Raw genomic sequence first — 27931 nt, forward strand, 5'->3', positions numbered from 1 at the left:
CTAATTTACTTATATTACCTGCAAAACCTGAAGAAAATAATTAATAAAAAATAATTAATCGTAAATTTTAATCAAGAATTAAAATTACACTTTCAGCAGAATTATAATTTACAGTTATAGAACTGTGATGCGATCAAATTGATTTGATTAACAATTCGTCAATACAAGATTGTCCAATATGATATTAAATTAAATAGATTAATTAGAATAGAAACATAATTAAACGTCTGATGACGTTTATTCTGCTGCCATCTAGCAGATCAGGTAAAGCCATCTTCTGCTGATGATGTTCTACCCACAGATGTAAAATTAGTTTCTCTTTTCTTCTATAGATGTCTGTACTATTTCCTTACGCGATATGATAAAGTGATAAAAAAAATATTATAACTTTTTAGTTGACATACTTTTAATTAAATCATTAATTTCCAATTTTTATCAATATTTCTTTATAATAAAATGTTAACGACAATTTCCAGTTTAAATAAACGTTAACAATAGATGGAGTTGTCACAAAATTAATTCAATTTCCATTAAATTGAGTTAAATTTTTAAAACAAAAAGCAAAAAGATGAATGGAAAGACTGAATAATGTTGTACAATGTTGTACGATTATATTCTCGTCAAACGTAATGGGCCTGTAATTTTCGGTTCCAGGACATTTCATTTTTTTTGCTGCTAAAACTCAATTTCAGCAATTTGTATAAAGATTAAAGACTCGTAAAGACTGGTTTCACACATGCATCGCAGAAGTGGAAATTTATTTCGGCACACACAGTTGAATATGTGTAAGGGTCTGCACCACACGTAAATCGGCGTCTCGAGTTCATCATCGGCATTAAGGTCGTGTTGTCGGAGGTCACACGATAGGTCAATGCACGCTCGCCTCTCCTGCGTGACAGCGAGCCACCCGTTGGATGACGACCTCCAAATTACAATTTATTTCATCAGTTCCGACATCAATTTATCCAAGCCCACTTACAATGACTCTTTTACATCACCCGGAGCCCCCAGGCGCTATAGAATTTCGAGGACTCCTCCCGCAAAAAACGTGAGATACCTTCCAAGAAAGTTATTCGTAAGTTTACGTGCGAAGTCTTATACTCTTTGCAAACTAAACTTTAATTATAATATTAATAAATCATATTGTAACCTTTAGTAATATTTTTTGGCACACTCCCTAAGTTTTATAAATTGCAATTTTGTTGTCTTTTACAATGTCTTCACAAAGTGGATTCAAAAATACAATGTTTATGTATTATTTAATATATTTTTTATATATTTATTTTTTATAGAGATAATTATCAAAAATTAAATGAAAAGATACTTCGAGTTTATTCGAGTATACAAGTATAGATATATATATTCTATCTATTATTCTGTTTATAATAGAGGTCAGCTCTATAGCTTAAGGAAAAATCTAAAGAAGGATTTTTTTAGAAACTCGAGGTATTATCTTTTCATTTAATTTTTGATAATTATCTCTATAAAAAATAAATATATAAAAAATATATTAAATATGTATACACATATAATAGAAAGATATATATATATATATATATATATATATATCTGATTCAGATTATATTAAAAAACGAGACTTATTTCGAACGTTTTCTCTCCATTTTAATACAAAATGAATGAACTCCAACTCGGTCCCAACATCCGTACAAAAGCGTTGACGACAGTTCTGGAACGGTGATTCTCTATGTATGCACAAGCTACCCCGTTTCTATAAAATTAATCTCCTTTTCGAAGTTACGCTCCCCATCGCGTTTAAATCCGCTGAACAGGACGACCCGCGCGTTCCCGATGCAGAGTCGCTCTGTAAATTTATTAACCAACGCACGTCCGTATCACGCTGTAAGCCAAATTCTACAACAGCCCCGAATCGAACTGATAATTACACGTGGGCCACACGCACACGCGCGGACGACCCGTACGCGCTTACACGCGCGAACGAGCGTACCGCGCTCGGGGTAAGGAGAGGTCGATGGAAAGTGGTATAATCGCGAATGTGGATCGACTCAAGGAGAGCAGAGAAGAGGAGATCCTTTACCTTACTTATGTAACGAGCGACCATGGTGGTGTCTCGTGTCTTCGACCGCGTCCCGAAGAGGGAGAGCGAGCGCACTCTGATGGCCTCTCTCCTCGGAGAGGCTTGCCGGCTCCCCGTTCTCTCTCCTCCGCCCCTTCCCTCCTCGTCCCCCACAAACGTCACCGTTCGCCTTGACTCTGTCCCGCTCGACACTGTCCCTGAAAATCCCTCCACGGGACTCGTCCACGCAAGCGCGAGCTTAATAGGCATTCGCTTGTAATTGTAATTATTATCGAGCCAACGAACAAAGGGATATTCGTCACGAGCTGCATACTATGCGCTACATATATAATTAAAAATATTTAAGACTCACGTGAGAGAGAGAGAGAGAGAGAGAGAGAGAGAGAGAGAGAGAGAGAGAGAGAGAGAGAGAGAGAGAGAGAGAGAGAGAGAGAGAGGAACGTTCATGAGAATTGTGATTGATTTGCTTCACTTATATTAGTCGAGTTAAAAAATTCTGTTATTTAAATAATATTTAAATACATATTCGTTAACATATTACGTCTTATTTATTATTTTGATTATATTTAAATAATAGAACACGCGACCTTTTGGTACATTTGAATATTATTTGATATATCGAAGTTTTCTGAATATTAGATGCGAAATAACATAATTCCGAAGAGAATTGGGATACTGCAGTAGAATATGTAATAACACGATAAATTGCCTCTGCTCCTTCATATACGTCAGCTTGTATGGGAATTCTCGTAAACCGCCTTATCCCCTAGAGGAGACGAGACAGCTTCGGATGCTGTCCACTCGAATCCTAATCTTGCTCCTCGTGTCTTTGTGGGCTTTGGTCATGACGTTTCTCTTGGCCCTCTCCGGAATCTAATAGACATAACGTTACATCCTCGGCGAGCTGGTTCGTACTGCGGCGGGTTCTGGCTTCGTCTCTCTCTCATCTAGCATCTTTCTTCTTTGATCCATTTCCCATATATGTCCCTCGCGTCTCTGTCCATCTACCTCGAATTTGTCTGACATCGGAATCTCACTGTAGAATGACTGTTAAGTCTTCAATCTCGAGGTCAACAGCGCGGACGTTTGCCGCGTAGTCTTGTCGGACGCCTTCCTCGATATAAATAAAACTATAAAACCCATTTGTTTTTTCTTTCGCACATCGAGAGAGCCAAGAGAAACGTTCCCAAACCACGTCCGTTCGATTTCCAAGAAATCTAATAGATTTGTGAAGCAAACATAATTAATTTCAATATATTCTTTTCCGTGAATATTGAAATTTAAGGATCGATGTTACATATTTAAAATTAATCAATTTAATCACGTATGCGTATGTTATGATGTTAAAAACGGGGAAATTTCTGCTCTCACGTAATCTCGTGTAACTACGGAAAAGAGATTTAAAATAAAGGTAGAACCTCGTAAATATCTCTTGTTTACACTGCTTATTATTGAATTATAGAAAAAATATTTCAGAGAAAAAGAATCATCTGCTCTGAGACGTCAATGTGACGAGCTGCAAAATGTTATTTCCATTATTTCTACAAAAATCATATTTACACTGCTTATCGTTGTGAATTATAGAAAAAACATTTCGGGGAGAGAAAAAAAAACATCTGCTCTGAGACGTCAATGTGACAAACTGCAAAATGTTATTTCCACTATTTCTACAAAAATCCAAAGCCTTGGCAGAGCCATGACGCACAAGCGAGTCTATTTTCAAGGATTTATTTTTATTTTTAATCACTTTCCATGGTTGCACGTTGATTTTATAAGAGCACACAACTCGCTATGGAAATTTTCACGCTTCCAACGCTCAATATGTAACTAGACCGGCAGAGTTTCGCGTCGTCTTAAATTTTTACAAAATTGGCCTTGGAATGGACAGGCAAATCGGCTGAACGAGCACAGCACAGCGATGCGACGCCGCGTAAAAAGTTGCCGTACTGTTGTAGCGGTGTTATTCCGGCGTGAGATGATTTCGACACCGAAAACGGGGGCCTCCGTTGTTGTCGGAGGTCATTCGTCGGTTCAACGTTCGGGCCATTTACCTGTCCGCCAACACGAATCCTTGGCCGCTGACATTGTGAGGAGCGACATTAGCATCCCCGCTTGCGGGCGACTATTGTAACACCTCGGAGACAGAGAGACCGACGTGGAAGGGCATACCGAGTGCGCGGATCGTGAGAGGGACTAAAGAAGAATATTGGAAGCAACAACGAAGAAACATTCGACCCGACAAGACTCGTGTATTATGTCAGAAAGTAAAAATATCGATGTTATATCTATAGTCATTAGAGATGTAGCGGTAAAATAGTGAAAGTAGTCATAACTTACCAAAATTTCGAGATACACTTAATAATAATACTTAATTTATTTCACGCTTCGTAAATATCTTACATTTAATTACCTACATAAAACTTCGTAATTGCTTTAGAATAATGTTTGCTCGTATATTATTATGTTAATCAAAGAGTCTTATCTAAAAAAATCTCTTTGTTCAAAAAATAAATTGTATCAGAAAAACATTTGCATATCTGAGAAGCGAGCGGTAGCGAGCAAGCGGTAAGCAAGAACGAAACGTGTTGTACACGCGGAATGAAGATAATTCAATGAGTTGAATGACCAGTGGCGACGAGAGGCGCCCTACGCGTTCGCCGTTTCGCGCGCGTCCTCGAGTTTAACAATTCTCATGAAAATGAAAGAGATGACCTCGCCGGCGTCCCATCTATCGGCATCTCGACCGGCGCTGGAATGACGGAAGAGAGCGAGAGAAGGATTAAGGCAGGAACTCGGCTTCTCTTTTCGGCTTCGTGGAAGGACGCGCGAAAGAAGAACGAGGAGCAGGAGGAAGAGGAGGAGGAGGGCAGCCTCCGCTGGTTGCTTCCTCCAAGAGAGTGCCTTGACCCTGAGCCGAGCGCGGCGGAATCTCTTCGAGACGAAGAAGAGAAGAAAAGTGCGAAGGAACCGATGCCTCGGAGTGTAATCCGGGTCGCGCTACCTTGTCCGTTGACTTTCCGTGGCGTTCGCACAGAAGTCGAGAGGGAGTCCGTCGCTACCGGAGGAAAGCAAAGGGAGACTCGGTGATGTAATTCTTTGGCCATGAACCCCTAATGAAGATGGCGCAAATCAAAAGTCGATAACCATTCAAGGACATTGCGCGAAAGATACTTTTGGCGGACTTTAAGCAACAATCGCTTGCGTTCGTGCTACGTTATATTTCTTTATGCAATTACAATTAATGTAGGCAAAAATTATAGAAAAATTAAGTAAGAATATAATTTCTTGATTTAAAAAATCTTATTTTACGAAAATCATTGTTCCGAACAAAACGCTCGAGAAAGGGAAGACTAAAGAGAGACGGGAGTGACGGAGAAGCGAAAGAGAGAGTGAGAGAAAAAATAGAGATTAATTAACCGTGAGACTGCGTCTCATCGAAGACTCCATCAATAAAACGGCAAACAATTACAACGAACCGAGAGTAAAAACACTGAAAATTGTGAAGAACGCGCGTTTCACGTAGCACAGTGTCTTCTATGCAAAACGAAGGGGGAGAAAACGTGAGAGGGGGGCAGGGAGAGAGAGAAGCGAGACGAAATAAGATAGAGGAGTCTGGAGACGGCGGACGAGGGGGACAAGTCCGGGTTAGGATGGGAGGGAGGCAGGAAGGTATTGCCGGCGGACAACCGGTGGAGGTGGCAGGAAGAAGGACGAAGGAGACGAGGAAGGAGAAGCCGAAGGGAGATGACCGGCAAGTCGAACGAAGACGCAAGTTCATATCCAAGGAGATGTGGGACGATGCCCCGGAGTAACCTCCATCAAGGATGGACTTCCACCATCCACTGACGGCGGCGGCGGCGGCGGCGGCAGCGGCCCCAAGATGCATTATACATCCTTGTTACACGCGTCTGGACGATTATCTTGTATAACAGCGGATTCGGGTGGATCTCTCGACTAAACCCCATGAAAAATGATCGAATAAATTATGGAAAAAAGGGGTATTAATAAAAGTAAAAATCGATTAAAATTATATCTGCAGCAGCGATATAAATACTTCTCTCGATTAAGCGAAATGTTCATACATAAATATGACATAAATGAATATTAAACAATTTTTCACGCGGCAATTAAAATCGCTGACCGTTTTTGAAATTTTCACATTTTGGGCTCGACATTTGCTAAATCCGCCACTGTGTAGCGGCGAACGGCCTCGATCCGCGAGAAGACGAAACCACGCGTGGCGCGCGGAAAAGCGAGTTCTCCTCGCGGAGAAAAGTGCTTTGCCCGCGGTGCTCGGTCACCTCGACGAATGCCAGAGAACGGATCGAAACCGCGGTTTGGAGGAGTTTTATACGGGGCGTCCCAGAATTCGCGTACCTTCTTTCAGCTAGGAGATTCTTTAAGCAATTTTGACGTCTTTTTTTTTGCACAAGTTCTCCTACGATTAACGGAACGTACAATGTACAATATATGATGTTCAATATATAGATATAATATATTCTCTTCAATTTAATTAATATTTAATTAATAATAATAAAGGAATAACGTAAAATAAAAAGACATTTCAATAACAATTTATGCATATATATTAAGATTATGTTAGAATAAATAAAATACGGATATTTTACGGATAAACATATTATAGAAATAAAACGTTGAGGAAACTTGTTGAATGATTTTTGTTTCTCTCACAGATATATTAAATTATACTAAATGAATATTTGTTCTATTTCTATTTCTATTCAACTTTATGAATAGCATGCAGTCACCCAATTACGCGAACGAAGTAAAACAATTACCTTGTATTCGCGCGTACCTATTTTATAACCGAGCGAATACACAAGCGCGCGATATAAATCGGTATTTCCGGTGTTTTCCTTCGGCGAATGCGCGAAACGAGAAGTGAGGTCAATGCTTGCTGAAAGAGACGATCGGCGTTCGAGTAAACAGAAGTACAGGAATGTGGAACGTGCTCATTATACGGTTGTCTCTTAATCTTAATCTTCGAAAGATACATCCGAATTTTTACAAGCCACGGAAATGCGTTTCGTATATGCGGATACGCTAATTATACGAAAGCGCCATGCTCGTATAATATCTCGTAATAATCGAACGTTTTCCCAGATCATTACGAAATCGTCGAAATTCTTCTCAGTTTTCGAATAGAAAGTTTATCCTGCATTCTTACAACCGAAAACAAATTTAGAAAATCGAGGTTTAAGCAATATTTAAGCAGATATAAATATATATAAGGTATTCTAAGTATATCGCACTATGTATTTCCAGAAATAAATAACAAAACATTACGAATAAAAAGGATATTCAATATTTCAATATCGAGGCATTAATGATCAGTACAGGACTAAAAATTAAAGAACCTTGCAATAATAATAATATTTAGAGACAAAAAAAGTATAAATAACAAAGTAGAAGAAATCAATATAGTTATATATATTCAATGTTTTTATCTAAAAATTCCTATATTGCTGAATATAAAATGTAAGAAGATTAAAATAAAAGAGATATAAATATGCAAAATTGAAAAAAACAATTCAGAATTACATTCGGGTATACTTATCCAGATTTATTTATTATTTAATTTTTTTCAAAGCTTGTTAATTACATTTCTCTTCCCAATTATATTATTTAATTGCACCTTTCATAAATGTGTTCTTATAAACGGAAAAGATAGCTGTATAATTCTTGCCTCGATATTCGATAATTTCGATTCAAAGGTCAATGACTACGATCATCGATTTTATTGATTTCGATAACCGATGAATCAATGAATCAACTTTCCCGGAAATTATTCCAACGAATATCATCACCATCAAGGTCTACCGATGGCGTTTCGTGACTCACTATGCGTGGTCACGAAGTTTCCGAAGCGACGACCAGAACTCGACCATCCGAAAGAAAGTGTTGCAGTAATATAATCAGTGCACTAATGATTCATGCACGTCGTAATGACCGCGCGCGTATGCGTGCTCCTCCAAAATCTGTCTTACAAAGTCACACTATACTTTCGCTAATTAACGGTAATCAAGATCGAAAATTTGATCATAACGAGTTAAAAATTACCCCTTAAGGGACGAATCGCAAAATTACCCGCGCGAGGAATGCTAAATTGCCAACGAGTTTTCTGTCCTTAAATTTCTAATGAGCTTTGTGTTGGTGTCCAACAATTATAATTCCTCATAAGATAATATTTTTCTAATGAGCTTTACATTGGTGTCGAAGAATTACAATTATATCTCATTATGTCATAATCTTGTTAATATATCTTTACTATTTGATAAATATATTGATTAAATACAAAATAAAGCTTTTAGTCATACTTTAACTTGAGTTTTCGTTAATATATAATTTTTTATTTAATTACGTAAATATATATTTAACTTCTTGATTATCGAGAAAAGTGTGAAAAATTGTTATTGTAGTCGGTCGGAAGATACGAAGATAATTAAAGAGATCACTTCGTCTCAAAAGAAGGAATCCTTCTGAATAGCATATCCTGAGCTGAGTGTAATGTAGCTAAAAGAAAACTGCTCAAATTAATATCGGATTTCTCAAGCTTATGTCGATAAATTTACAATGCTATTACAGTTCAGAATTATCACCGAAAGTCTTATCCTCATAAGCTTTAATTTGGAAAAGGGCACCGTTCCCAACGGCATCGTTCACGCATACTCACGCGTGCGCGAAAGTAAATGCGTGTGCACACGGACGCACATGTGTGCGTTGCATGTGCACGACTTATGTGCATTCACGTCACGTGATTTCGCCTTAACCCAGTGTCAGTGGCCAGTGTTCACAACGAGAGCGCTTTTTGGGTCTAGGTCTGCCGAGGGCGTTCACCCCGCTTACGTTGTTAACACACTTACCATACTGCACGAGGCCAATGGCAGGCGTTAGTGTGCGCGCCTCACTTCCTACCACCTTCCACGGGCCGGACGAGGAGAGGCGAGGCGAGGCGAGGCAAGGCGGCGTCTGCCTACGCCAACTACGACCCGCGGGCACGTGGTCAAGAAGCTTCACTTTTAATCGTCTCGCGATGCAACCGTCCGGTTAGCTTATCGAAATCTCGCATAATATAATAAATGGAAACGACAATCGTGTACCGACGATTTGAAATTGTTAAGTTTCACGAGGTGCAGCGACGTGACTTTGAAATGTAAAAAAACATACATTTTGCGAAATGGTATCGCAAAATATGATATTGGGTTATGCATAAGTGACACGTGGTCAAAAAATTTTATTTTTATCACCCTACGCGATTTAAGAGCCACTATATAATTTTGCAGATAAAGTTTTTAGAAATGTTAACTTTTGATACATGGCGATATTATTTTACATGTTTTTCGGATTAAAAAAATTTTTTTTGGGATTTTACCAACATTTAATAATTATTAATTAACATCGATATTGTATTGTACATATAATGGTATATGAAATTAATGCATAGAATGCATACAACGTGAAAGAAATCATTAGAAATTCAATAAATGCCATCTATGAGAAAAATATAGCATCGTGCAAAATTAAGAAAACGTATGCATTATGCATTAAAAAATATCATTGTCAAAGTCATATGTTGCAGACCTTCTGTAAAAATCGACTTATTTGTTTAAAACTTTAAAACCGATTTCAAACGTGCGATACATATACAATCTCACAATCATATTCAGAATATCGGTAAGACCAGTGATCGCAAACTGAGATTACTAGCTTCCGGGTCCCGTTACTCGGGCAGCAAATGTAAAGCAAATCGCCGGTTTATACCCGTTAAAACCGATCGTACTCCCACGTTGGCGATAAGTTTCTGGCACGAAAGGTCAACGCGATAACAAGCAAGCCGGGGAAAGAGCGTCATCGCTGTTGCTGTAGTTGCCGCTGTCGCCGCGAGGCCAGGAGACTTCCGCCTCGTCGACGGCGACGTCGCCGCCGTCGCCGCCGTCGTCGCCGTCGTGACGAAATTCACTCTCATCCCTATACAGTTATGCCGATCATGTACTTTCGTTGACGCCGAGCGGAAAAGTACCCTAAACGCGATCGGGACGAAACGAATGCGGCGCGCGTTTTATACCGTTAGTCCTCAAGGTGATCGCTCGGCTCCGATTCGCTCTTCGCCAACCATCGAGGAATCGCTCGCACGAGATGGAAGACGAGCGCGCGCGAGAGGAAGAGAGCGGAAGGCGAGGTAGGAAACGCCATGAGAATCGTTCGACATGAATGGACCGGCAGACTCTCGACACCGTTATCGTTATCGCGACTCTGACGTAGGTAGAAATCGTGCTGCGCGAGCGCGGGCGCGGACGCGGGCGCGCGAGAAACATGCGTCGTGATCGCGAGAAGCTGTCCTGTCGACGTCCATCGGGATATCTTAATCCTTCAACTGTAGAGAAACTCTCGGGGCACCTCCGTGCGAAGCTGCAATGATCATTTCGATACCGTTGGAACACATATGTCCCGAGGAACTGTTGAATAAGAGTTCCGAAGAAAGCAAAACAGAATGGCAACAATGTTTCCATTGTTAAAATATGAAATAGAGAAAATTGATTATTAAATAATTGTAACGTGGTAAGATGATTGACGAATTAGGTAATTCATGAGGAAAATTGACAGTGATATAATATAACAACAGAGGAGAATAGCATCTTGTACTGCTTAATTCAATTTTAAATCAATATTATATGTAGAGTAAATATTGCAAACTGAAAAGTCGTGACAATCAACGACTTTCTAGGTAATTTCTACCAAAATCTAATTTTGTATACATTAAGCCGAATTAAATCGGTTGAAAAGGGTAACAAATAAAAAACGTATTTGGCAAACTGCACAGATTCTTGTCTATTTTGTGTATTAATTCGAACTTGGACGTGGACAAGAGAAATTCTTAAAGCCCGTATCTACGGAAGCAGATTCCAGAAAAAGACTACCGGCGTATCGATTTACGGATGCTGCCGGATAGAGAGCATACTAGCACGGCAATAGAGACACGCATCAGAATCACGGCACAAGTAGTCCGAGGGTAGAACTGCTCTCCGTTATGCAAGATATCGTACTGATACTTCCTGTTGCATAGAACACTGTGCAGATACGCATGTGACAATCGTCTCGGTCACGAGACACACCTCCTTATCAAACCATCGACATTCGTTTGTCCGCGCGCGCGTGACCGTCGGTTCTAAAATAGGATCACTGAACTGATCCTATCGTATGATCTTGATTAACTTTATGTACACTTTTTTTTTTTAATTTTATACATGCAGTGAATTTTCTTCTATTTACATGGCACACACTTGATTCTATTTTATCGCAATATGTTTTGGTAATTATAATTTCATGTTTTTCTTTTTCTATATAGAATTATTCGATCGTTTTTAGTAACTTATATATTGAATGCATGAAAAGTGTCGAATAAGTATATCAAAAAAGTATAAATTCTAAGATATATAACATAAAAAGATAAACTTTAATTGATACATTTTTAAATTGAGTACAAAAATACCTTAATATTAATATGTATAAATAACATATAATTTATAACGCAAATTATATATTTCAACAGAAAGAGTTTAATGCCCATTAATGTAACAAAAAAAACTTAATAATAACAGAATTATAACAGAAAAAAGGATAAAGAAAAAGAAAAGGAATAGAGAAAGTATTTTTCCGAAAGTACATTGAACTTTATCCTCGCTTTTCTTCAAAACTAAGAGCATCAAGCCATTTCTCTACACAGATTCTATAGTGCAATAGTGCACTGTAGAATCTGTGGGCGAGACTTTGAACGGCCAAGATACATGTCTAGATGCTACGAGATCCGCCGCGAAGGCGACGCGAAGGTTTCGATAGGCGAAGAGCCGATGAGAAAAATCGTTCGCCCGTCGAAGTCGAAGTCGAAGTCGAAGCTCTCACGTCGCGTATGCGTGCCGCGCGCTGCACACCGCTGCACATGCACGCTCGCACACTCGCGCGCGGCCAAGCCGTTCAGGAACTACGATGCGTGACCTAGTGCCGTTGCGGCGGCGTTCTACCTTCGAACTAGGTCTTCCTCGTTCCCAACTAAGTCCGCTAAGGCGGCGAATGAGCGTAGAAGGCCAGCGAGAATGCACCACACGACCACGATGGCATCACACACGAGGGGGCGAGGGGACCACCTCTCGCGCGCGCGGATGCATCCACCGCGCGTGTCTAATGCGCGTTTATCCGAGCGCGAGTCGAACGCGGGGACACAATGCGCGCGCGAGACGAATGCTCTCGAATGTGCGACCCTGCCGCGCGTCTTAGAACTCCTGCGAAACCGCGTCGCACGCGTTCGGTTCTAGGTCACGCTCATGCAGACTGCGCTCGCAGACGTTTCTCGCGACGATGATGAATTATGGCAAGAGCCTTAACTACAATAATGTAATAACGCGTGCGAAATCAGGCGCGCGAAAAACCAGGCGAGATCCTGCAAATAGCAGACTATGATAAAAATATCGCAGCAAATAATGACATCAATATAGGAAAGGATTTATTAGATATGTTTTATTAATCTAATACTGAACTGTGTAACAGATAATCGCAAATATAGGAAAAGATTTATTAGATTATATATTTTTAAAGGAGAAAAATCCGGAATTCAAACGTAAGCAAACAAAATTATTTTGACCGACAAAATCATGTTTAATCGCTTGTGTAAGAATACATTTAGGGGCCCATTCTGTAAACGTTAACGGCATCATTACGTGCTTTGCGCAGCTTTTCTATGGCATATTATATCTCCCCAAAGCACGTAATGATGTCGTTAACGTTTACAGAATAGGCCTCTTAGTCAAAAGAACAAAAATTTCGATACGTCAGAAGATTAGAAAAGATGTTAGTTATTAATACGCGTTTCATTGCAAAACGTGTTAACATTCTTCCTCGCGGCATTAGATAAGTATGCCCGACGTACGCCGCAATATTTCTTCGCGAGAAACGAAATTCGCGTCGCGGCCGCGGACGGAATACAGAAACGGGCGATTACGCAAGGCGGATCAAACCGATCTACGTCAGTCGCCATTAGGACGGCACCGTTAGAATTTGCTTGCGTACACCCGTATTCGTATTATATACTACATATAGCGACATGCGTGTCTGTGGCGGAATACGTATTAAACGCTGCGGACTCGCGACGAAACACCAACGGGGTCAATGCCTTCTATACGGAGCAGTATACCTCGCCGACTTTCCGTAAAGGTATGCCCAGAAACCTCACCCGAGATTCATGCCCGAGTCCAGATAGCGATAAAAACGAATGTGTTACGGGAATTTCCTTTTCAAAGCGTAATCTCCCAGTAATCCCGATGCCGCCGATTCTCACATCGGGATTCATCGTTGCTATTTATATGACACGATGAATTACGTGAAATAATTACCAGTTTGACGTTTCATCACTTATTTCGCGCGAAAGAAGATGCCATGTCAGTGCAATAATTTCTTAATATGTATTCGCAAAATAAAAATGTTATTCAAGTAAGCGCGATTAATGCATAATTTTGCAATAAGAATAAAATATACATGATCTATTAATCTGTAAATCAAATCACCGATATATTCGTCGATGTCACAATATATTACTTTGCATCCACTGTTATTAAATTCTTACGAGATGTTTTGATGTCCATCTTGATTAGCACATCGTAAAAGCAATGATAAAAACAAGAAGGCAGATAAAATCTATAATGATAAGAAACCTATACAAGTACAATCGAGTCTTTCGAAGGTAGCGAGGACGTAACTTTTACCTCGAGCGTTGAACTCTTGGCGAAAAACTCGTGCAGGAACCGTGGTTCATCGAACGAGGTCGCACACGACATCGTACGACGTAAATTTGATAACGATTCGCGGCGTAAATAAAGTGATTTGCGAATTTATTACCTAAAAGTGAAAATTTAAGCATGGCGAGTTACAGCACGTTGTACACCTTGTATATAATCGCGAAATAGAACATCCGATCAAATCAGCACACGCATGACTGACAACTATGATAAACAAGTGACAAAAACGGCAAAAAAAGATTATTTTTTTTAACTGTAACCTCCTCTTCTGGACCCTCGCGGCGTAAATCAACCGCGAAAGTTGAGGAGCAGACGACGTGGATTAATATTCGCGATATATTAAACTGCTGAAATGTTATAAAAAGACTATCGAGTTGTTTTATCTCTTCATTCAGAAAAATTATATCCATATTTGACAAATATTTATCATCGTAAATGTATGCTGAAAAACTATCCTCAAGGTTATTGGAATTTCGTCTTTAAAATAGTCACCATTTATTCCTAGTTGTAAACTCAAATATATTTTAAAATATTTTCAACTAAAGAAATATTATTATACAACTTAGCATCCATTCCGTTAGTTATAAATTAAAATATTTTCCGTTGCTACCTATTGGACTATTCTGTTATATTTGTACGAATTAAAATATTTATTTGTGCTAATTTTTTCTTCACATTTGTTTGCAAATTAAAATATCTTTCGGTAATATCATACATAAGTACTCGTCTTATTTTGAAACAAGTTCCACGATAATACCATCGGCGATATTTTGAACTCAATCCCATTTAGCGACAAAGAAAATCGTCGACAATTCTAATTGCAAAATATGCGAAAAATATACTTGTTATGCATTGAATTTTATTCACGCGGAGTCCGATGCGTGAAAGAAAGAAAAGGGGAAACGCGCAAAATCCACGTGAAGGAAGATTGGAGAACGGTCGGTTAAAAAGAGCGATTTCGCGCGTTGCTGTTCATTGGTCGCGTCTCCCGCACACGGGCAATCCGCTGCCGATGGGGTCCCATGGCGCGATGATGCGATGGTTTACGAAGCGAGAGGGGGGCCCGACGAATCAACAGGGAAGAGTGAGAGAGAAAGAGAAAGAGAGAGGGGACGGACGGTGGCAACCTCGAGGAAGCAGAGCGGTCGTCGACCCCTAAAAATACTCTTACGCATTGTGTGCCACTTCACTTCTGAGCGGTCTCGAAGCGGACGGAACGGGCCCCGGCTCTCATCCTCGCTCGGCGAGCCAGCGAGAACAAACCTCGGTGTTCACCGATTCGTTCGGTGTTACTTGTGATGCACGCATGCCATGCACCACAGGGATTCCGTACAAAGCGCGGCTTGCTGCTGCTGTCTCCCGATGCCCCGCTGGTTCCCGATCTTTCAGATCCACAAGATCGCCCCCTCTCGCACCGATCATTCCCTGGGACCACGAAGAGCTAACAGTACTTCGCTGGCTAGACTAGTCAGACATTGAGACTGTCAGGGACGTACCGCTCGAATTTCTGGGCCCACCTTCCGTTGTCCTGCCCTTCCCGACGAACGAACTCGAGAACGAAGCTTTGGAGGGGCTGCAGATGGGTCTACGGTATCGGCTTTCGGGAAACGGGACCCTACGATCTGTGATATACCTGCATACAACGAATGCTTCAGACGCGGGAATGAGAGTCGTATTCTAAAGTCGTATTGTAAAGTTATTACGGGACTGAACACAAGGGATGAATTCCAAGGATAGATTTTTTTATGGTAATACCGGATATCCGCGGACGACAGGCTATAAAAACTGGTATTTGCTTTCATCAATTGCGCGTAATTGACGTTAGAAATGAAAGGATTCTAACGGATCTCTCAAGGGCGAAAACGAATAACGGCATATTGGTTTCATTTAATTTAGACTGCATAATTCTAATAGCAATTTAAAGCTCATTGCTAAGGTATTTAATATTGGAAGTTAGTAACTTATTTTAGATTCCTAAAACCTTCATTATTTTTCTGTTAAAAAAAGCAACATGTCAAAATCGATTGAGCGTTATTATATTTATAACAAGCTCTCGAGAAAGATATTTTAATCGCCAGACAGATTACTACGGATCGATGATGTATCATATATTTCTCATAAAATAGCAAACTCGAACAGAAATGGTCGAAATTTCGTTTTAAACGGCAGACGTGAATATTCTGGGATTGACACTCTCCAAAATTATCATGTCTAATACACAAAAATTTTACTTATTTTACATAAATTAATAATAGTAATGCAGCTACAATTATAAATAAAATATCTCCTGATATATATATATATATATATATCTGTATGCATATTTTTGAAATATGTAGCGTTTTAAATGAAAAGAAATTATATGTACTGTTAAGGATAGGCTTCTCAGAATTGTAACTGAGAATAGAGAAATATATTTTGACAATCTAGATTTACAAAATCTGCTTCAAAAGCATTAGTATATTTTAATTAGTACTTTTAATTATTTGTAAATCATAATTTTACAGTTTATAAATACATATATTTTATATGCAAATAATATAATTACATTTATAATCACACAGCAATATTCACGCACGTGCATAAGTATATACCACATTTTTGGTCAAAATATCTCGACTCCTTTTTCGATAATCAATTAGTTTCTCGCATGGAATAGAATACGATCTGGAGAAGAGTTCTCTCGATATAGGCGAAGTGAGTTGAGTTTCCGTGTGATTTATGTGTTAGGGATGAAACAAGTATCTTACTTTATGATAAGGAAAAAATCTTCCATTTAAAAATGCTCACTTACGACATTCTTAAAAAGATTGATATTACCTCAAGTTTAACGGGGATTCTCTTTTTTCAATTCATTCTCTAAAAAAAAAACTATTAGTCTCAAAAATTATTACTCAACTCTTCCTTCTACAGCGACCGTTTAAAGATTCCATAAGTGATGCATTTTTGTATCCTCATAAGTTTCATAGACCCGTAGAATATCTGTTAAATTTATAAAAATTTAATTGCAAACTGAATTTTAATTTAATTATACCACAAAAGCGATTATTATGCTTTATTTTATGCTACTGGCGACGTTAAGAATAATTTTCGGAGATTTTTTGTTCGCAATCTCAAAACCAGATTTGATAACGATCAGACGGGTCGCACGCCGTTACGTGCGTCACCGTAAATATACAATGCAAGTCAGCGCGTCTCGAGAAGAGTAAAATCGCGCTATTCATCTTTCCGACAACGGTAGCTGCTGCATCCGCTCCAAGCGACTACTCTAATTTTGCGAGAGTGGGGCCTAATCTCTCTCGTTCTCTCTGATAAAATAAACTTCGCACATCGTCGGAGTTGTAATTATTAATTTTGTCAGTAATATTTTAATTTTCGTTATTACTATGCATATACTAGGCACAAAAAATTTAAAGCATTTTTGTAGACAAGAAATAATTCGTATATCTTGAGAAACGAAGCTTGCAATTTAGAGATCACACACAAATATTTGATTAAAATACACAAAAATTTGCATCTGAAAGAGTTAATGAGTCATTAGTTAATTATTCTGAAGGCAAAATCTATCCCTCTCCCTTTCTCTCTTTCTTTTTCTCTCGCTCGCTCGCTCGCTCGAAAATTCAATCCTAATCGCCTTCGAGGGAAGATCGCCTTCGAGGATGGTGACCGCGCGCGACGGCGACCGTAATCGTTCTTCCGCGGCGATGTAAAAGCGAGACGCGTCGAGAGAGCCATCCTCTCCTATTCCTATCTGCACCGATGTAGGTGAAGTGGCTTTTCTAATGATACGAAGCGTGCGAGACGACGAAGACACGTCCAAGTATCTCACGCGCGCTCACCACGTGGGGAACCGCGCGCGGGGCGGTCCGCCTCTGTTACCTCTAGTAGACGAGGATGAAACGGAAGGGGGATGAGGAGGGGGAGGCGCGGCGGTGGCGGCGATGCGCGAAGTAAACTAGTGCATCCCCGGAGCCGGAGAACCGCGCGCGGCGGCGTGTGCAACACGTAACGACGTGTTGTAAGGAGAGTATTTTCAAGGGGGGTTAACGAACCCGAGAGGCGCCGAGTCGGCCATCTTCGCCGGTCGTGTCTTACTTTGCGCTTCCACAACTCCTCGCGAGCCTGCCTGGCTTCGCCGACGACGACGCGGGGCACCGGCTCGATGACGGCGCTGCTGCCGAGGGAAATCGGCCATTTTTTTCTCCCGATTCCGCGAACGTGATTTTAATTTGAGTTCCGTTCGAAAGTCGATCTCCACGGGCTAAGCTCGGAGCGGCCGCGGCGGTGGCGCTACGTCGAGCTTATTCGCGCGCCGGATGCTCCGTTCATCGCGCGGCGCGCGGTTCGCGCGACGCGGCTCTAAATAGGGGAAAGCGATTATTGAGCGCTGAATTGGCTTATCCAAAATGTGAATAAAATAAATCAGACTCTGACGAATATAACGGTCGTACAATTTTGGGTAAATCAATTGGACTTATATTAATAGGATATTATTTTGGTTATCCAAAATTCCAATTTTGATTGCGGTCGGCAAATTTCTGCAACGTACGAATGACCTGAGTATAAACGCATGTATATTCGCCTCGCGATTTATCTCGCAATCCCAATATAAACGTACTAGCAACTACCGCGAGTCGTGAAGCTATGCGGATGCTCCGATGCTGCAACTGCGTCCAAGGTGAAGGTATCTCCGTGAAAAGTGGCGATTCAGCGTGACCACCGACGGGCCGCCGCGTCGCGCCGCGCCGCGCCGCGCCGTACGCAATACACGCGGTAACGACAAGTTAGCTAAGTAGTGCAAGCGTAAGAGAGTGCTCGGCTCTAGAGGTCAGTAACCACTCGCGATCGCTCCGTTCCGTTCCGGTTACCCGCTCCGGCGCGGCACGGGCGATCGCTCGCTGCCACCTTCTCTCTAGAGCTCACCTATTAGCGTTTTCGCGTTCGAGGAAAACGACGAGCTATTCCGTCTAACTTTTTGCACGGCAGAAGCTCGCCCTACGCCGTATAATGACGTTACGAGTTCTCTCGTGGCGGCACCGTTATTCGGATGTGATAAGTATCTAAATTCCCATTTACGCAGTCCTTCCGAGGGAACTTTCTCGGTCCCAGGAAAACGTAGAGCGCGATTTTATATGTTATAAGCAACAAGTTTAAGTTTTCTGCAGAGTAAATGCAGATATATATATATATAAGATTGCATGCACGGTAGAGAAAAGATTGAACTACGTGATTAATATTCTTCACACAGTCAAGTAATATACTCAAATAATTTATCTTTTGCGTGGAAAATGACATAAACATAATCTCTACCGTCGACTTTAACTAAAAATATAATTCTTCCTTTTTTTTTTAATTGAGATTTTTATAAAAAACCCAGCTCTCAACAGCCATGACTTTCTTTCCAATAAGGATGCACTAACATTCTCAGAGCTCCAATTACTAGATATCCATCTTCTTACTTTTTATGGAACGCGAGGCTTTAACGTTAATTTAATTCACCCTCCGATTCCATTCATTCATGATAACATCACGTAACAAGAAAATGTTTCATTACAATTTCATTCTTTGAATAAGTCGAGCTTACTAATGAAATGTGATCCTGAGTTTAATTATCGACCGTGAAAAAAATCGATTGGAGACGAGAGAATGTTTGAGAAATTACGCCTCAAAGCAACGACATTCCATTCGCGAATCGTTCAATGATATTCCGTTACCGTGCGATTTCCTGTTCGGATCGCATCCTTCTTCCACGAGTACCCATCTTATTCTTGCCACCCGAAGTGCCACCGGATGGTGATTGATGTGAAATGTCGGTGCCCACGGATTGCCTTAAATCATCACGTTAAATCTCTTCAGCGGCAATAAAATAAAATTTATACGTCACAATAAAATACGTCACAAAAAATTTACAAATTTCTTGATTTTTTTATATTACATACGTCAAACTTAAAAATCTAATAAACAAATAAAAATTAATTTACGGTTTCAAATAATAATTAATGTTAAAGAATTTAACATGGAAATTTGACATTGTCATAATTTAGTACTAATTTGTTTCATTTTTATTTCGATATCTTTTTAATAAAAAAGTGTCAATTTTTTTTTTTAAAGCCCAACTTGCTATTATTGAAATACATGATTCCAAGGAAACAGAGTCCAGTTTCGAGAATCTAACTAAATTCTAACTATCGATCTCTATATATCAGTATCTAATTATAAATTAATTATGTTACAAGACTGAATTTATCCCAATGTGTTTTTCAAATAAAAATATCCTGTATATCGTTATAGTACAATGATCTCACTGCTTCGTACGTGTTACGCAACTCGAATCGTATAGATTTATAAATCGGATAGAGTTGGTTTCGTTAGCCGTGCCGAGGAATTACGTAGGCGTCAACTCCGGAGACTTCAATGCCAGATAGGAGACTGGCGAGCGCGAAGCTTACCAGATGCCGATGAAGCCATAGCCGTATCTCTATATCCGTTCGTACATTGGCAAGGCTGATGTTTTTGTGTTAACACAAAAAATACGAACCGCACAAAATCGACGCTCTTCGACTGGCAAGCGGCTTTATCGCGATCGTGACGATCGGCTTCGTACAATATAGTACCTCTCGGCTACATCGCGGCAACATAGAACTCTTACAAATTGCGGTATAATATTGCAAAGATATTACAGAGGCATGGAATTGCAAAGTACAAGGTTGTAGGAATATTGCAGTAACAGACCGCCCGATATATCAACGATATCTCGGCTTTGATAAATAAAATCGATGCACTAAGAAATATAGTGATTACCATTGGCACGATAAAAGTAGAAAAATGACTGTGATTTATTGCAACTATTTCGACATTACTTATCTATGAGTAGAATTCAAATTTAAACAGCTATTAGCTTATTTAGAAAGATAATTATTATCTTTCTATAAAGATACATTATATCTCAGATTGTGTGACAACATTACTCAAAAGAGTTTGTTATTAAAAGTAAAATTAAAATCTGAACAACGCAGATAATATGTATTCATATTCAAGAATATACTTTATATATACTTGTAATAGTTATTTAAGTTTGCTTTGTATCAAAATTTAATTTATGTCGTTTTTGAGATATCTCAATCATATAATTTCCATTGTAATTGTCTGTTAAAATGTAAATTATGACTAATTTACGAAGCATTCTCATAAATTTTGAAATAATCAAAACTAAACAAGTAATTAATTAACGTTTTATATAAGGGATAACGTCGATTATAATAAGAACCATCTGTTCAGCGACAACGGTCATCGGAAACGCAGACGAAATCGAGAGGGGCACATTTCTCGCGCGCGGTGGAAGGTAGACAAGGTAGCTAAAAACAAAACCGCAATATACGTTGATCGCCGTCGTTATCGGTCATCTCCGTCGTCTCATCAGCGGCCACCAGATTCCCCGTCGTTGCCCGTCGGCCGTTAAGAGATCCGAGGACTGATGGCACACGGATACTCGATGGAGCCTTGCCGTTTCACGGCATCTCGTAAGCAAAATCGATGCGAATATAATGCTGGCGATCGGACGACTCGTATTTTCGGAGGTCAGTAACCAGAAGAAATGGAGAGGGCATACTTGGGCAAGCATTCGAAGAGAGTAATGCCGTAGATTGCCGTTATACGGTATTTCGTAAGGAACAAATTTCCTAAAATCCATCTTACTAGCGAATATGATGATCGGCTTGTATTTTCGGAGGTCAGTAACCAGAGAACGTGGAAGGCATGCTCGTTCGCCGTTCATAAGGAGGGAGACGGAAGAAGAGACCTACACGCGTATATGCTCGAGGTAGACTCCAAAGAGGACAGTGGAAAATGTTCGGGATGGAGGGGATGCAGAAGGAGAGAGAAGGACAGAACGGAGTAAGAGATTGAGAAAAAGAGAAGAGAAAGGATGAATTAACAGACAGGGAAAAGGATGGAATGAAGAATAAAGGCAGAATATATAAAAGAGAGAGAGAGAAAGAGAAAGAAGACGCGGAGTAGGAGACAAGTAAAAAGAAGTAAGAGACAGGGAAAGGGAAAGAAGGAGAGACAGAGTAGAACGTATTGGAAAAGAGACTAGGAAAAGGAAGGATGAAGTAGGAGACAGAGGAAAAGAGGCAAGGAGAGACAGGGAAGGTGGAAGGAGAGAGAGAGAGAGAGAGAGAGAGAGAGAGAGAGAGGACAGAGTAAGAAAAGGGAAAGACAAAATAAGAGGAAGAGTCGGAGGAAAAGAGGGAGGAAAAGAGAGAAGAAAAGAGAACGCTAGCACCCACGGAAGGAAAGAGATAAACCGAAGAGAAGATGGAACGAAGAATAAAACAAAGCGAGTCGGTGATGAGCACGAAGAAAATTCTCAAACTTTAAATGTTAATAAAAGTGTGGAATCTCGAATCTACCTATTCTTAACACTTCCGTATTCTTGGCATTACGTCTGTACGCTGAAAGTGCTGCAAAACAATCTCATTCCACGCGCCATTGGCGTAGACTATGGACTAAAGTTAAAGTTCTACAAATAACAAAATTTGCTTTGATAATATGATAAAAATAGAAAAGCTGGATATTTTAGAGGGCGGAAATCTAAGAATAAAAGGATACACGGCAAAGCGAACGCAGCGACGATCAGACACCCAGGGCACGGTAATAAGGAGGACGAGAGGGGTCCAACGCAGGCGAAAGGGAGACGAGCACGAGGAGGATGAGGTGCAAGAGAAGGTGAAGGAGGCGAGTGATAGCGTACACACGGGAGAGAAGAACTCGATGCCGAGCGATGCTGAAAACGGGGGTGGGGAAGAGTACCGTTGCTTCTGTCGATGGGGAATGCCGGCGTGCGCGCACGAACGAAACGAATAACCCGCCTGTATACCGCGGCGAGCACCAACCTGGACGGAACGAACGAGGAAAGACAACGTGGCGCGGAGGAGGAAAAGAGGGAACGGACGATCGTACCAACAAGCGAGCGAGAACCAACGAACCAACGAAGGAACCGAGTGCGCAGCACGAGGTGTTCACCGCGTGGCCGTAAAGAGAGAACAAGCAACGCCGCGAGAGAACCAACGGCCCATCGTCGTCATCGCGGCTCTGCCTCCTCTTCCTTCCTTAGTCCCCTCGCTGGTCCCCTCGTGCATACCCACACAGAGACACGCAGCACGCATACACCAACCGCGGTACGCACGCACGTAGGCCCGCCCGCCTGCTCGCGGCCTGCCTACGTGGGTCACGCACACGTGCGAGAGCGAGAGCACGGGCAAGGAGACACCTAGACTCACCTTACCCGCTTCGTACTCGTCAGTTGGAACCACGCGGCTCCGCACGGTGTACACGACCGTACGTCAAGGACGAGGCAGTCCTCGACTGCCGGCGCGGATCAAGAAAGGGAGAGAGAGAAAGAGGGAGAAAAAGAAGAGAGAGGAGTCCTGACGCGCGCGATTACGAGAAAGCCGCACTCTCAGTTCGACCATCTCGTCGTAACCGGCCAGCACGCGCGAAAGGGTGCGAAAACGTTCCGCGACGATAATAAACTAAACATCGGCAGCGCAACGATACAGCTGAGGGAGTCTCTTTCGTGGGTGGTGCACCGCGAATGCGGGATACCGTCAAAACATTGTGACATTGCGCTACGAGATCGTCTCCCGCCGGGTGGTACTCCGATACTTCAGTGTCAAAGAAATCGTAGAAACAATCGCGAGACGTGAATCGCGGCAGTACGATCGGTTGACACGATATCGATGGTGGATTATCAGCCGGACGTCGCAGGACTGGAGATATGTCAGTGACTTCGACGTGTGAACTTTGACAGTTCGTCGTGAGAGGATCCACCGGCTGCCAGGCAGACACGTCGCAAGGTAAGTCCGATAAATTGTATGATAATATCACTTCGAGAGGTAGAGTTATAATACAAATATACCACTTAGACACTCTGCAATCGTTTTGTCCAATCTTGGTATACGAGGCTTCTCACAATGCAAACATAAACCCACGATTAGAAAAATAATTCATAATAATAATGTCGATATACTTTAAAAAAGATTAATCAACCTTTTTACACGAAACTGAAATGACGTCAACACTTTCTCTGGAAATTTACCATTTCGTAGAATCGGTGTTAAATTTTAATTTCACAATTACTTATTTTTGAACGAGAAACCGTCTTCGCGTACATGTCAGATTCTAAGCTTAAATATTGCAAATTGCATCACATCGCGTTTAAAGGAGATAACAAGGTTAAGCTGTTTGCTTTTGAAAGACGAATCCAAGTTATCAGATCTTGAGGTTTACGGCAACGCAAGCTTTTCAGCGACTTCATAATCAAAGATTACTACATGATGTACGTTAGCAGCAATGAACGTGAAACGATTAGCGTTCTTAAATTGCATATAAATTGGTTGATTGCCATTACAATGTATTTATAACCTTTATCTTGATATACAAGCCCCTCTTGTATCCTAATAGATTTAAAGTAATTTAACGTAAAGTAAATATCGAATTTGTATTAAATCATTATATAAATACGTTCCTAGAATGCAGATGCAAGGGATGATATTTCACTGCTATTGTAATATAATTTGTAGCGAATTAAATTAATGTGCGACATAATGGCAAACGATCGGAAATCTCATTAAAATTAAGTCAAGAACTAATCCTGAAAAGCGTGACGCTTTTCTTCCACATTATCGAATTAAACGCGCGCAAATCCGCCCTCGTTCGTTATTAATACTCGCATCCGCAATTTCATCGGGATATCATTACGATGCAAATCGTCGTAAATAAATCAAGAGGTATCAATGTGCATTATAATCTGGTCAAATCCCATTAAACTTGATCGTTGTTTTTTTAAGTCTCCGCGCGTACGCTGGCGGTTAACAAAACCAGGTATAACGAACCGGCAAGCAGAAAATAAAATGAATAAATTAGCGACAATGCAGCGACGGAGCCCAACAATTATGCAATTTTGCATAACGGTCCATCGGGACGGCGAGCAAGTCGGATAAAACGGCGAGCATAATCGCGCGGAACGAAAATTAATATATACGAGGCAGTCCCGAGTACTTTGAACCCTTCGATATACACGTTACGTCACGGGAGATGCTCTTCGAATACAGAAAGTGTTTCTTCACGCTCGTTCTTCGAGAGCCTCCGTGTGTCCATAACGGTACCAGGACCAAGCCGAAAGTCTGGAAAAAAACAACGGTAAAAGCAATAACACAGTCCGTGTTTTGCGGAGTACCGCGGTACTACAACATACGGTTCATTTTTCATACAATATATCATCTCGCTTCATTTCAATCGCATTCGAAACCGATGTTATTTTAGCAAAATCTATCTGCGATACAAAAAGTCAATTATAATCTTTTCATTATTTACGAACAAAGCATAAAAACTGTTGAATTTTTCGAAATAGAGATTCTGTACAATATAAAGTATAATCTCAGTTTCATTTTCATATGATAATAAATTACTAAAATTGATATCCTAAAATTGTAAACAACACAATAGCAAACTAATAAAAAAGATATCTTGAACATATGTATTAACCGATAATTCGTGCAACAAATCAACATTTAATTTATCTTTTTTTCCGAGACAATGGAAAAAATGAGAAATCGTTAAATAGTATTTTTTTTTATACAATGTGAACTCTCAAGAGGTCATTGAACCAAAAATTAATAACTGTTTACCGACCATTCAAACTTTTCTGCAGTGATTCTCGACAAAGCCATGAATTATAAATGATTATATTATAGATTTTCCTTTTATTTTTTTTATAGAATAAACAATGGATCTTTTTACGTGACATCATCTTGTTGCGCAGTTGTTAACCGAGCATAATATCGACTCATAACTGAGTGAATGATCGGAACCGTGTGCCTGTCATAGGAACGAGAGGTGTGCGGGGAAACACCGTTAAACGCATGTATTTCCTAATATGACATAACGGTGTGTGTTGCGGCCTCCCACTTTTTCTTCGGCCGAACGAAATTTTCGTCGGCGCGTAACTCACGGTCCAGCCGAGGAAAATCTCGGCTCGGAGAAGAACGACGTTTCTCATTTGAAACAAAATCCCAAACGCGGACAACGATAAAAGAGGAAGCGAGACGGGGAAGGGAAAGGCACGGGGAGTGGAAAATTGTTGAGGCGTCAAAGGATTACGAAGTATAAAGGAAGTCGAGAGCGGAAACGAGTCCTTTGTACCTACGGCCCACGTTTCCTATCGGGCGTTGCTTCAAGAAATACGAAGAGACTTGTCTTTATCGAATGCGCACCATGATTTAATAATCGCAAAATAGAAAGATGGGTCTCCAGAAAATCCGATAATTTGATTCTATAGTTTATGAGACGTTATATAAAATTCTAAAATAGGGATACAAATTTATATGTATGTGAAATCCTTTATTCCATAAACGCCCGCGCTGTTATTATTAATTCTTCAAAAAAATTATATTTTCTTAAAATAATGATGTGTATATATATAATAGAAATGTAAGAATATAAATATTGAAATATATATATATATAGATAATATTTAAATAAGCATTAAAAGTTATGTGCTGAAAAATCTAAATGTAAATAACTTATGAACTTATCACTATATTAAATTTTACACGTCTCTAATTTGATATATCCAGTAAAGAATTAATTGCATGAGAAATAACACGACTGACTATCTATATCAAATGTAAATTTAGAGAATATTTTTAAGTATGTCACACAATGGTTTCCATTTTCGACCTCTTTATTGCAAATATGTAGAAATAAATAGACTCTATATCTGAAATTTACAATAGCCGTTTGTTTATCTACCAATATAAATTAGATAACATTAAATCAGAAACTTTCAAGAATTTTTTAATTTCTATTTTGTTTGTAATATAAAAAACTTTGTTATAACGTAACATATATCTACGACCCTGCTTTGATCAAATAATGTTTTAAGTAAAACCAGTCAGAAACAAAAAAAGATACCATAATTTATTATTAATAAACGATTGTTAGAATAATGTAAAATAGGAATTGAAATTGTGCGATTTCGACATAATTATTATGGCACGCAAATCTATAATCAATTTTATAACCACTTTAAATAATCTCATAACTTAAAAAATACTGAGACGCATACGAAATTGCCATATGCATATGCTGTCCTATTTTTGCAAATTCTTCCATATATAATTTCGAGAGAATAGTTTTTATATATTTACCGAGAATGCGCAAACGCGAAAATCCATTTAAGATATTTACGGTTCGCGGCATTCGCAGCGCCGCAAATCGAGCTTCCCCGGAATTGTACCGGTTTTGATTTATCGATTCAACATCCTTCGTCCCGTGACGCTGCAACGCCTAAATGTCCTGCGAGCGTGATGCCACGCTAGGATATTTTCAGGTGCCGGTCCGGCCAATCTCGATGGCCGGTACCGTTTTCTCGCGTGTTACAGGATAAGTGCTTTTCGATTTTGAGAATGGCACGCTGTGGGAGAGGATAATAACGCTTGCAGGTGCCTACTAATGTGACATAACGGTATCCGCAGCCGCGGTTCGTAGCCGCGGTCACTGCGAACTTGCGTATATGTAATCATTTTGGGACGGGAGGTGGGGCGAGGGGTGGGAGAAGTGGAGGTAAGAGAGAGAGAGAGAGAGAGAGAGAAAACGAGAGAGAAGGGCGAGGGGAGGGGGACGGTCGATTTATTGGAACGGTCGTTGCACTTTTCGTACGGGGGGCACTGATCGAAAAGATCCGTACTTTCTTGTATGTCCGCGAAGCGCCCGAAGATCGAGAGATATTCCCAATCCTAGCATCATTCGATTCGACTTGATGTTTATTTGCTTCTAGCATTATCAATTTTCAATTAGACACAATAAAGATTTTATCTTTACGATAATAATAAGGATTATTATTGGTTCTACTCGATAAACTCATTACATTTTTATTGTAGAAAGCAGAAGCAGAGAAAGAACGTCAGTCTGATGCAATGTTTTCGGAAAGGATATATAAATTTCAATAAATATATTACAAACACATACACACACACACACACGCACACGCACACATTTAACGATA

This window comes from Temnothorax longispinosus, chromosome 1 (genome assembly GCF_030848805.1).
Source record: "Temnothorax longispinosus isolate EJ_2023e chromosome 1, Tlon_JGU_v1, whole genome shotgun sequence".
NCBI classification, from domain to species: domain Eukaryota; kingdom Metazoa; phylum Arthropoda; class Insecta; order Hymenoptera; family Formicidae; genus Temnothorax; species Temnothorax longispinosus.